This window comes from Eleutherodactylus coqui, unplaced genomic scaffold, assembly GCF_035609145.1.
Source record: "Eleutherodactylus coqui strain aEleCoq1 unplaced genomic scaffold, aEleCoq1.hap1 HAP1_SCAFFOLD_779, whole genome shotgun sequence".
Taxonomy (NCBI): domain Eukaryota; kingdom Metazoa; phylum Chordata; class Amphibia; order Anura; family Eleutherodactylidae; genus Eleutherodactylus; species Eleutherodactylus coqui.
The window spans coordinates 1-10,000 of NW_027102291.1; positions in this window are offsets into that span (position 1 = coordinate 1).

Genomic DNA, 10,000 nt, shown 5'->3' on the forward strand with positions numbered 1-10,000 from the left:
AACGTTCGAGAGGTGTAGGAAGCCACCTTGGGGGTGCTGCGGAGGCCCCCCTGACACCGCCTCCAAGCCCTTGCTGAGAGCCCTGTCCTAGCTGCCTGCGCGGGCAGGCGGGACCCCCCAGTAGGCCGTGCACAGCCCGCGGCAGCCACTGCTGAAGCCCAGGGCAGTTGGCAGAGATGAGTCTTTGAGGAAAAACGACAAAGTCCAAACGCTCCAGGCGCCGGCCAGGGGTGCGGACCCGGCTGGACGGGCCGGCGGGAGCTGCGGCGGCTTGGGAAGAGCCGAGTGTCAATGCATGTCCTGAGAACCGGAAAGGGGACAAACTAGTAGCTCCAGGCCGGGATGGAGTTCCAGGAGGTGGGCCTGACTCCGGAGGTTTTCCCCTTGGCATTTTCCCATTGGCCACAATGGGGGAAGTCAAAAAAGCACCCCCAGCAGATGTATGCAGAGGGGCTGGCTGGTGATGGGGAGCGGGCTGTTGGCAGCGGTGTGCTGGCTGCAGAGGTGTGCATGGGCGGCTGCGGAGGGCCCCCCGAGTGCACCTGCCCGTGGTGGCTGAAAACCCAGGCTGAGCCTCCGATGTGCCCGGGCAGGACCCCAGGAGGCCGGGCACAGAACGCCGGTTGCCCCCTTGCCGTTTGATGAAGCTTGCACGGTCAGAAAAGTTTCAAAGTCCCAACGGGGAGAGAGTGCTGACGGTGAGGGGGGTGCTGGCTGCTCCAGGGGCCGGGAGGGAGGCCCTGGAGGTGGGCCTGGGGGTGTGGCGGGGCCCCCTGAGAGCACCTACCAGCAGTTGCTCAAGACCCTGCCTGAGCCTCCGGTGTTGCAGGGCAGGACACCCATTGGCGGGGAAAAGCAGGTGGCAGCCCCTGCTGAAGTCCTTGGCAGAGATGAGTCTTTGAAAAAAATGACAAAGTCCAAACTGCTCCAGGCGCCGGTCAGGGGGGCGGACCCGGCTGGCCGGGCCGACGGGAGCTGCGGCGGCTGGGGAAGAGCCGAGTGTCAAGGCATGTCCTGAGAACCGGGAAGGGGGCAAACCAGTAGCTCCAGGCCGGGCTAGGGTTCCAGGAGGTCGGCCTGACTCTGGAGGTTTTCCCCCTGGCTTTTCCCCATAGGCCAACATGGGGGAAGTCAAAAAAGCACCCCCGGCAGATGTATGCAGAGGGGCTGGGGGGTGACGGGGAGCGGGCTGTTGGCAGCAGTGTGCTGGCTGCAGAGGGCCCCCGAGGTGCTGCACCTACCAGTAGTTGCTCAAGACCCCCCATGACCCTCCGGTGTTGCAGGTCAGGACACCCATTGGCGGGGAACAGCAGGTGGCAGCCCCTGCTGAAGTCGTTGGCAGGGATGAGTCTTTGAAAAAACGACAAAGTCCAAACGCTCCAGGCGTGCCGGCCAGGGTGGCGGACCCGGCTGGCTGGGCCGGCGGGAGCTGCGGCTGCCGGGGCTGAGCCGAGTGTCGATGTATGTCGTGAGAACCGGTATGAGGGTAATCCTGGTCGCTCCGGGCCGAGGCACGGTTCCAGGAGGGCGGAAGGAGCGGGCCCGTTTCCCCTGATAGCGCCGACGGCGGTAAATTAGGGCCTCGCAAAACGTCAGGACGAACACCTTTTTTGCATATAAGGGAACGAGCGGTGTGCGGTCCTTGACAAAGTGACTATTTCTCAATGTGCTGAGGAGTGGGGACCGCTCAAAGTCAAAGCACCGCGGCCGCCCCTCTGCCACCTCCCTGGGAGCAGAGTCATCGAGCGCGAGTGTCCCCACTCCGCCTGTCCAGGCCGCGGGGCCGACAGGCTGGCTGGCTGCCCGGGCAGACCCCGCTCTCCGAGCGGCCGGGCCCCAACGTTCGAGAGGTGTAGGAAGCCACCTTGGGGGTGCTGCGGAGGCCCCCCTGACACCGCCTCCAAGCCCTTGCTGAGAGCCCTGTCCTAGCTGCCTGCGCGGGCAGGCGGGACCCCCCAGTAGGCCGTGCACAGCCCGCGGCAGCCACTGCTGAAGCCCAGGGCAGTTGGCAGAGATGAGTCTTTGAGGAAAAACGACAAAGTCCAAACGCTCCAGGCGCCGGCCAGGGGTGCGGACCCGGCTGGACGGGCCGGCGGGAGCTGCGGCGGCTTGGGAAGAGCCGAGTGTCAATGCATGTCCTGAGAACCGGAAAGGGGACAAACTAGTAGCTCCAGGCCGGGATGGAGTTCCAGGAGGTGGGCCTGACTCCGGAGGTTTTCCCCTTGGCATTTTCCCATTGGCCACAATGGGGGAAGTCAAAAAAGCACCCCCAGCAGATGTATGCAGAGGGGCTGGCTGGTGATGGGGAGCGGGCTGTTGGCAGCGGTGTGCTGGCTGCAGAGGTGTGCATGGGCGGCTGCGGAGGGCCCCCTGAGTGCACCTGCCCGTGGTGGCTGAAAACCCAGGCTGAGCCTCCGATGTGCCCGGGCAGGACCCCAGGAGGCCGGGCACAGAACGCCGGTTGCCCCCTTGCCGTTTGACGAAGCTTGCACGGTCAGAAAAGTTTCAAAGTCCCAATGGGGAGAGAGTGGTGACGGCGAGGGGGTGCTGGCTGCTCCAGGGGCCGGGGGCAACCCCTGGAGGCTGGGCACGGACCGCGGCCGCCCCCCTTGCAGTCGGACAATGTCTGAGGAGACAAGTCATGAAAATGACAAAGTCCAAACGCTCCAGGCGTGCCGGCCAGGGGTGCGGACCCGGCTGGCCGGGCCGGCGGGGGCTGCAGCTGCCGGTGCTGAGCCGAGTGTCAGTGCAGGTCCTGAGAACCGGGAAGGGGACAAACCGGTGGCTCCAGGCCGAGCTCTAGTTCCAGGAGGTCGGCCTGACTCTGGAGGTTTTCCCCTTGGCTTTTCCCCATAGGCCAAAAGGGGGGAAGTCAAAAAAGCACCCCCGCCAGATGTATGCAGAAGGGGCTGGCTGGTGATGGGGAGCGGGCTGTTGGCAGCGGTGTGCTGGCTGCAGAGGTGTGCATGGGCGGCTGCGGAGGGCCCCCTGAGTGCACCTGCCCGTGGTGGCTGAAAACCCAGGCTGAGCCTCCGATGTGCCCGGGCAGGACCCCAGGAGGCCGGGCACAGAACGCCGGTTGCCCCCTTGCCGTTTGACGAAGCTTGCACGGTCAGAAAAGTTTCACAGTCCCAACGGGGAGAGAGTGCTGACGGTGAGGGGGTGCTGGCTGCTCCAGGGGCCGGGAGGGAGGCCCTGGATGTGGGCCTGGGGGTGTGGAGGGGCCCCCTGAGAGCACCTACCAGCAGTTGCTCAAGACCCTGCCTGAGCCTCCGGTGTTGCAGGGTAGGACACCCATTGGCGGGGAACAGCAGGTGGCAGCCCCTGCTGAAGTCCTTGGCAGTTGGCAGAGATGAGTCTTGGAGAAAAAAAACGACAAAGTCCAAACTGCTCCGGGCGCCGGTCAGGGGGGCGGACCCGGCTGGCCGGGCCGAGGGGAGCTGCGGCGGCTGGGGAAGAGCCGAGTGTCAAGGCATGTCCTGAGAACCGGGAAGGGGGCAAACCAGTAGCTCCAGGCCGAGCTGGAGTTCCAGGAGGTTGGCCTGACTCTGGAGGTTTTCCCCCTGGCTTTTCCCCATAGGCCAAAATGGGGGAAGTCAAAAAAGCACCCCCGCCAGATGTATGCAGAAGGGGCTGGCTGGTGATGGGGAGCGGGCTGTTGGCAGCAGTGTGCTGGCTGCAGAGGGCCCCCGAGGTGCTGCACCTACCAGTAGTTGCTCAAGACCCCCCCTGACCCTCCGGTGTTGCAGGGCAGGACACCCAGGAGGCGGGGAACAGCCGTGGCAGCCCCTGCTGAATCCCACGGCAGTTGGCAGAGATGAGTCTTTGAGAAAAACGACAAAGTCCAAACGCTCCAGGCGCCGGCCACGGAGGGCGGACCCGGCTGGCCGGGCCGGCGGGAGCTGCGGCGGCTGGGGCTGAGCCGAGTGTCGATGCTTGTCGTGAGAACCGGTATGAGGGTAATCCTGGGCCCTCGGGGCCGAGGCACGGTTCCAGGAAGGCGGAAGGAGCGGGCCTGTTCCCCCTGATAGCGCCGACGGCGGTAAATTAAGGCCTCGCAAAACGTCAGGACGAACACCTTTTTTGCATATAAGGGAACGAGCGGTGTGCGGTCTTTGACAAAGTGACTATTTCTCAGAGTGCTGGGAAGGGAGTGGGGGCCGCTCAAAGTCAAAGCACCGCGGCCGCCCCTCTGCCACCTCCCTGGGAGCAGAGTCATCGAGCGCGAGTGTCCCCACTCCGCCTGTCCAGGCCGCGGGGCCGACAGGCCGGCTGGCTGCCCGGGTAGACCCCGCTCTCCGAGCGGCCGGGCGCCACGTTCAAGAGGTGTACGAAGCCACCTGTGGGGGGTCTGCGGAGGCCCCCCTGAGAGCGCTGATAACCCTGTCCTAGCTGCCTGCGCGGGCAGGCGGGACTCCCCCAGGAGGCCGTGCACAGCCCGCGGCAGCCACTGCTGAAGCCCAGGGCAGTTGGCAGAGATGAGTCTTTGAAAAAACGACAAAGTCCAAACGCTCCAGGCGCCGGCCACGGGGGGCGGACCCGGCTGGCCGGGCCGGCGGGAGCTGCGGCTGCCGGGGCTGAGCCGAGTGTCAATGCATGTCGTGAGAACCGGTATGAGGGTAATCCTGGTCGCTCCGGGCCGAGGCACGGTTCCAGGAGGGCGGAAGGAGCGGGCCCGTTTCCCCTGATAGCGCCGACGGCGGTAAATTAGGGCCTCGCAAAACGTCAGGACGAACACCTTTTTTGCATATAAGGGAACGAGCGGTGTGCGGTCTTTGACAAAGTGACTATTTCTCAATGTGCGGAGTGGGGACCGCTCAAAGTCAAAGCACCGCGGCCGCCCCTCTGCCACCTCCCTGGGAGCAGAGTCATCGAGCGCGAGGGTCCCCACTCCGCCTGTGCAGGCCGCGGGGCCGACAGGCTGGCTGGCTGCCCGGGCGACCCCCCTCCGAGATGCCGGGCCGGGGCAGACTGTGCAAACGCGCTGCGGGCGTGTTTTCTTCCCCTGGGGTGGAGCCCTTCCACCCCACGCCGTCCGAGGCCCGTTGGCCTCGGGCGGCCTGCCTCCGAGAGTGGGAGAGAGACGGAGGACGGCGGCCCGCGGCGGCGCGAGGCGTCCCCGTTGCTCCACCACGACTGCCAGCCGGTCGATCCTACCGGTAGCCTGGGCTTGTCTCCGCTCCGCCTGTCCAGGCCGCGGGGCCCACAGGCGGCTTGCCTGGGAAGACCCCGCTCTCACCGAGCGGCCGGGCGCCACGTTCAAGAGGTGTACGAAGCCACCTGTGGGGGGTCTGCGGAGGCCCCCCTGAGAGCGCTGATAACCCTGTCCTAGCTGCCTGCGCGGGCAGGCGGGACCCCCAAGAGGCCGGGCACAGCCCGCGGCAGCCCCCGCCGAAGTCCACGGCAGTTGGCAGAGACGAGTCTTGGAGAGAAAACGACAAAGTCCAGACGCTCCAGGCGCCGGCCAGGGGTGCGGACCCGGCTGGCCGGGCCGGCGGGAGCTGCGGCTGCCGGGGCCGAGCCGAGTGTCGACGCATGTCGTGAGAACCGGTATGAGGGTAATCCTGGGCCCTCGGGGCCGAGCTACGGTTCCATGAAGGCGGAAGGAGCGGGCCTGTTTCCCCTGATAGCGCCGACGACGGTAAAATAAGGGCTCGCAAAACGTCAGGACGAACACCTTTTTTGCATATAAGGGAACGAGCGGTGTGCGGTCTTTGACAAAGTGACTATTTCTCAGAGTGCTGGAGTGGGGACCGCTCAAAGTCAAAGCACCGCGGCCGCCCCTCTGCCACCTCCCTGGGAGCAGAGTCATAGAGCGCAAGTGTCCCCACTCCGCCTGTGCAGGCCGCGGGGCCAACAGGCTGGCTGGCTGGCTGCCCGGGCGACCCCCCTCCGAGATGCCGGGCTGAGGCGTAGGCAGCCGCCTCCATCACCACCACCCAAGGCGAGAGAGTGGGTCAACGGGAGAGCCGTCGCGGCCGGGGGACCCTCGCCGCGCCCATGTCCGGGGAAGGACCACAAGGGCCCTGCTCCCCGGCGCCCCGGCGAGCGGGTTCACCCTCGGCGCGTACGGCTCTCGAGGATGGGGAAGGGACGCGCGTGGGCGTCCCTCCCGTCCCCCGCGGAAGAAGGCGAGCGACTCTGCGCGTCGGGACACCCCGCGGAGCCCCCTGCGGGGGGAGTACTCCGGGGGAGAAGCGTGGCGCAGGGGGTGCAGCCCTTTCCCAGGCCACCGTGCGACGGCGTCGGTGGGGCCGACGCCGAGAGAGAGAACGATCCGGGCTCTCCCGCCTCAGGGCGGCCGAGAGCGGGGCCACGGGCCCCACGTTTGGTGACGGTTTTCCCGAAAGCGAAGGACCCCCGCCTGTCCCCTCGGGCTCCGGCCGATGCGGGCGGTCCAGGGCGGGGATAGGGGACGGCGGCCTGCGGACGACGCGCTTTATCCCCAGAAGGAGCGAGGCATGAGGGGGTGTTCCACCCCCGCCGGCCGGTCTCGCTCCTTCTCCGGGCTACGCCTCGGCGGAGTAAAGACCCCCGGGTCAACGCTCCCGCGTCCGGGTGCCGCCGCGCGTCCCCTTCCCGCGGGGGGTGGATCCCTTCCACCCCTGGCCGTCCGAGGCCCGTGCGCCTCGGGCGGCCTCCCTTCCGAGAGAGGGAGAGAGAGACGGAGGACGGTGGTCCGCGACGGCGCGAGACGTCCAAGTTGTGTTCCCCACGGCGGCTACCCGGTCGATCCCGCCCGCCGGTAGCCTTGGCTTGCCCCCACTCCGCCTGTCCAGGCCGCGTGGCCGACAGGCTGTTTGCCCGGGTAGACCCTGCTCTCACCGAGCGGCCGGGCCCCAACGTTCAAGAGGTGTACGGAAGCCACCTTGGGGTGGAGCCCTTCCACCCCTGGCCGTCCGAGGCCCGTGCGCCTCGGGCGGCCTCCCTTCCGAGAGAGGGAGAGAGAGACGGAGGACGGTGGTCCGCGACGGCGCGAGACGTCCAAGTTGTGTTCCCCACGGCGGCTACCCGGTCGATCCCGCCCGCCGGTAGCCTTGGCTTGCCCCCGCTCCGCCTGTCCAGGCCGCGTGGCCGACGGGCTGTTTGCCCGGGTAGACCCCGCTCTCACCGAGCGGCCGGGCCCCAACGTTCAAGAGGTGTACGGAAGCCACCTTGGGGTGGAGCCCTTCCACCCCTGGCCGTCCGAGGCCCGTGCGCCTCGGGCGGCCTCCCTTCCGAGAGAGGGAGAGAGAGACGGAGGACGGTGGTCCGCGACGGCGCGAGACGTCCAAGTTGTGTTCCCCACGGCGGCTACCCGGTCGATCCCGCCCGCCGGTAGCCTTGGCTTGTCCCCGCTCCGCCTGTCCAGGCCGCGGGGCCGACGGGCTGTCTGCCCGGGTAGACCCCGCTCTCACCGAGCGGCCGGGCCCCAACGTTCAAGAGGTGTACGGAAGCCACCTTGGGGTGGAGCCCTTCCACCCCTGGCCGTCCGAGGCCCGTGCGCCTCGGGCGGCCTCCCTTCCGAGAGAGGGAGAGAGAGACGGAGGACGGTGGTCCGCGACGGCGCGAGACGTCCAAGTTGTGTTCCCCACGGCGGCTACCCGGTCGATCCCGCCCGCCGGTAGCCTTGGCTTGCCCCCACTCCGCCTGTCCAGGCCGCGTGGCCGACAGGCTGTTTGCCCGGGTAGACCCTGCTCTCACCGAGCGGCCGGGCCCCAACGTTCAAGAGGTGTACGGAAGCCACCTTGGGGTGGAGCCCTTCCACCCCTGGCCGTCCGAGGCCCGTGCGCCTCGGGCGGCCTCCCTTCCGAGAGAGGGAGAGAGAGACGGAGGACGGTGGTCCGCGACGGCGCGAGACGTCCAAGTTGTGTTCCCCACGGCGGCTACCCGGTCGATCCCGCCCGCCGGTAGCCTTGGCTTGCCCCCGCTCCGCCTGTCCAGGCCGCGTGGCCGACGGGCTGTTTGCCCGGGTAGACCCCGCTCTCACCGAGCGGCCGGGCCCCAACGTTCAAGAGGTGTACGGAAGCCACCTTGGGGTGGAGCCCTTCCACCCCTGGCCGTCCGAGGCCCGTGCGCCTCGGGCGGCCTCCCTTCCGAGAGAGGGAGAGAGAGACGGAGGACGGTGGTCCGCGACGGCGCGAGACGTCCAAGTTGTGTTCCCCACGGCGGCTACCCGGTCGATCCCGCCCGCCGGTAGCCTTGGCTTGTCCCCGCTCCGCCTGTCCAGGCCGCGGGGCCGACGGGCTGTCTGCCCGGGTAGACCCCGCTCTCACCGAGCGGCCGGGCCCCAACGTTCAAGAGGTGTACGGAAGCCACCTTGGGGTGGAGCCCTTCCACCCCTGGCCGTCCGAGGCCCGTGCGCCTCGGGCGGCCTCCCTTCCGAGAGAGGGAGAGAGAGACGGAGGACGGTGGTCCGCGACGGCGCGAGACGTCCAAGTTGTGTTCCCCACGGCGGCTACCCGGTCGATCCCGCCCGCCGGTAGCCTTGGCTTGTCCCCGCTCCGCCTGTCCAGGCCGCGGGGCCGACGGGCTGTCTGCCCGGGTAGACCCCGCTCTCCGAGCGGCCGGGCCCCAACGTTCAAGAGGTGTACGGAAGCCACCTTGGGGGGGCTGCGGTGCCCCCCTCCCCGAGAGTGCCTCCCAGGCCGAGGGAGCCCGGCGGTCGAGTGTCGTAGGAAAGCGCGTGCCACGGCTGTGTCGGTCACAGGGGCCAGAGGTAGTTTGGGCAACGGCTTAGATCCGTATGAAGCTCATCCTTTCCGGCCTGTTCTGGCGGCGGCTAGGCGTGCGCGCACGGCACGACGCCCCTGGCTCCAGCGATGCGACGGCGCCCCGCACCCCACTCTCCGGGCCGAGCAGAGTGGCCGCTCTCGCTCCTTGGAGCAGAGCCCCCGAGTGCAAGTGTCCCCGCTCCGCCTGTCCAGGCCGCGGGGCCGACAGGCTGTCTGCCCGGGTAGACCCCGCTCTCCGAGCGGCCGGGCGCCACGTTCAAGAGGTGTACGAAGCCACCTTGGGGGGCTGCGGTGCCCCCCGCCCCGAGAGTGCCTCCCAGGCCGAGGGGAGCCTGGCGGTCGAGTGTCGTAGGAAAGCGCGTGCGCGGCTGTGTCGGTCACACGGGCCAGAGTTAGTTTGGGCAACGGCTTAGATCCGTATGCAGCTCAACCTTTCCGGCCTGTTCTGGCGGCGGCTAGGCGCGCGCGAACGTCACGACGCCCCTGGTTCCAGCGAGGCGACGGCGCCCCGCACCCCGCTCTCCGGGCCGTGCAGAGCGGCCGCTCTCGCTCCTTGGAGCAGAGCCCCCGAGCGCAAGAGTCCCCGCTCCGCCTGTCCAGGCCGCGGGGCCGACAGGCTGTCTGCCCGGGTAGACCCCGCTCTCCGAGCGGCCGGGCCCCAACGTTCAAGAGGTGTACGGAAGCCACCTTGGGGGGGCTGCGGTGCCCCCCGCCCCGAGAGTGCCTCCCAGGCCGAGGGAGCCCGGCGGTCGAGTGTCGTAGGAAAGCGCAGTGCGCGGCTGTGTCGGTCACACGGGCCAGAGTTAGTTTGGGCAACGGCTTAGATCCGTATGCAGCTCAACCTTTCCGGCCTGTTCTGGCGGCGGCTAGGCGTGCGCGCACGGCACGACGCCCCTGGCTCCAGCGATGCGACGGCGCCCCGCACCCCACTCTCCGGGCCGAGCAGAGTGGCCGCTCTCGCTCCTTGGAGCAGAGCCCCCGAGCGCAAGTGTCCCCGCTCCGCCTGTCCAGGCCGCGGGGCCAACAGGCTGTCTGCCCGGGTAGACCCCGCTCTCCGAGCGGCCGGGCGCCACGTTCAAGAGGTGTACGAAGCCACCTTGGGGGGCTGCGGTGCCCCCCGCCCCGAGAGTGCCTCCCAGGCCGAGGGAGCCCGGCGGTCGAGTGTCGTAGGAAAGCGCGCGCGCGGCTGTGTCACACGGGCCAGAGTTAGTTTGGGCAACGGCTTAGATCCGTATGCAGCTCAACCTTTCTGGCCTGTTCTGGCGGCGGCTAGGCGCGCGCGAACG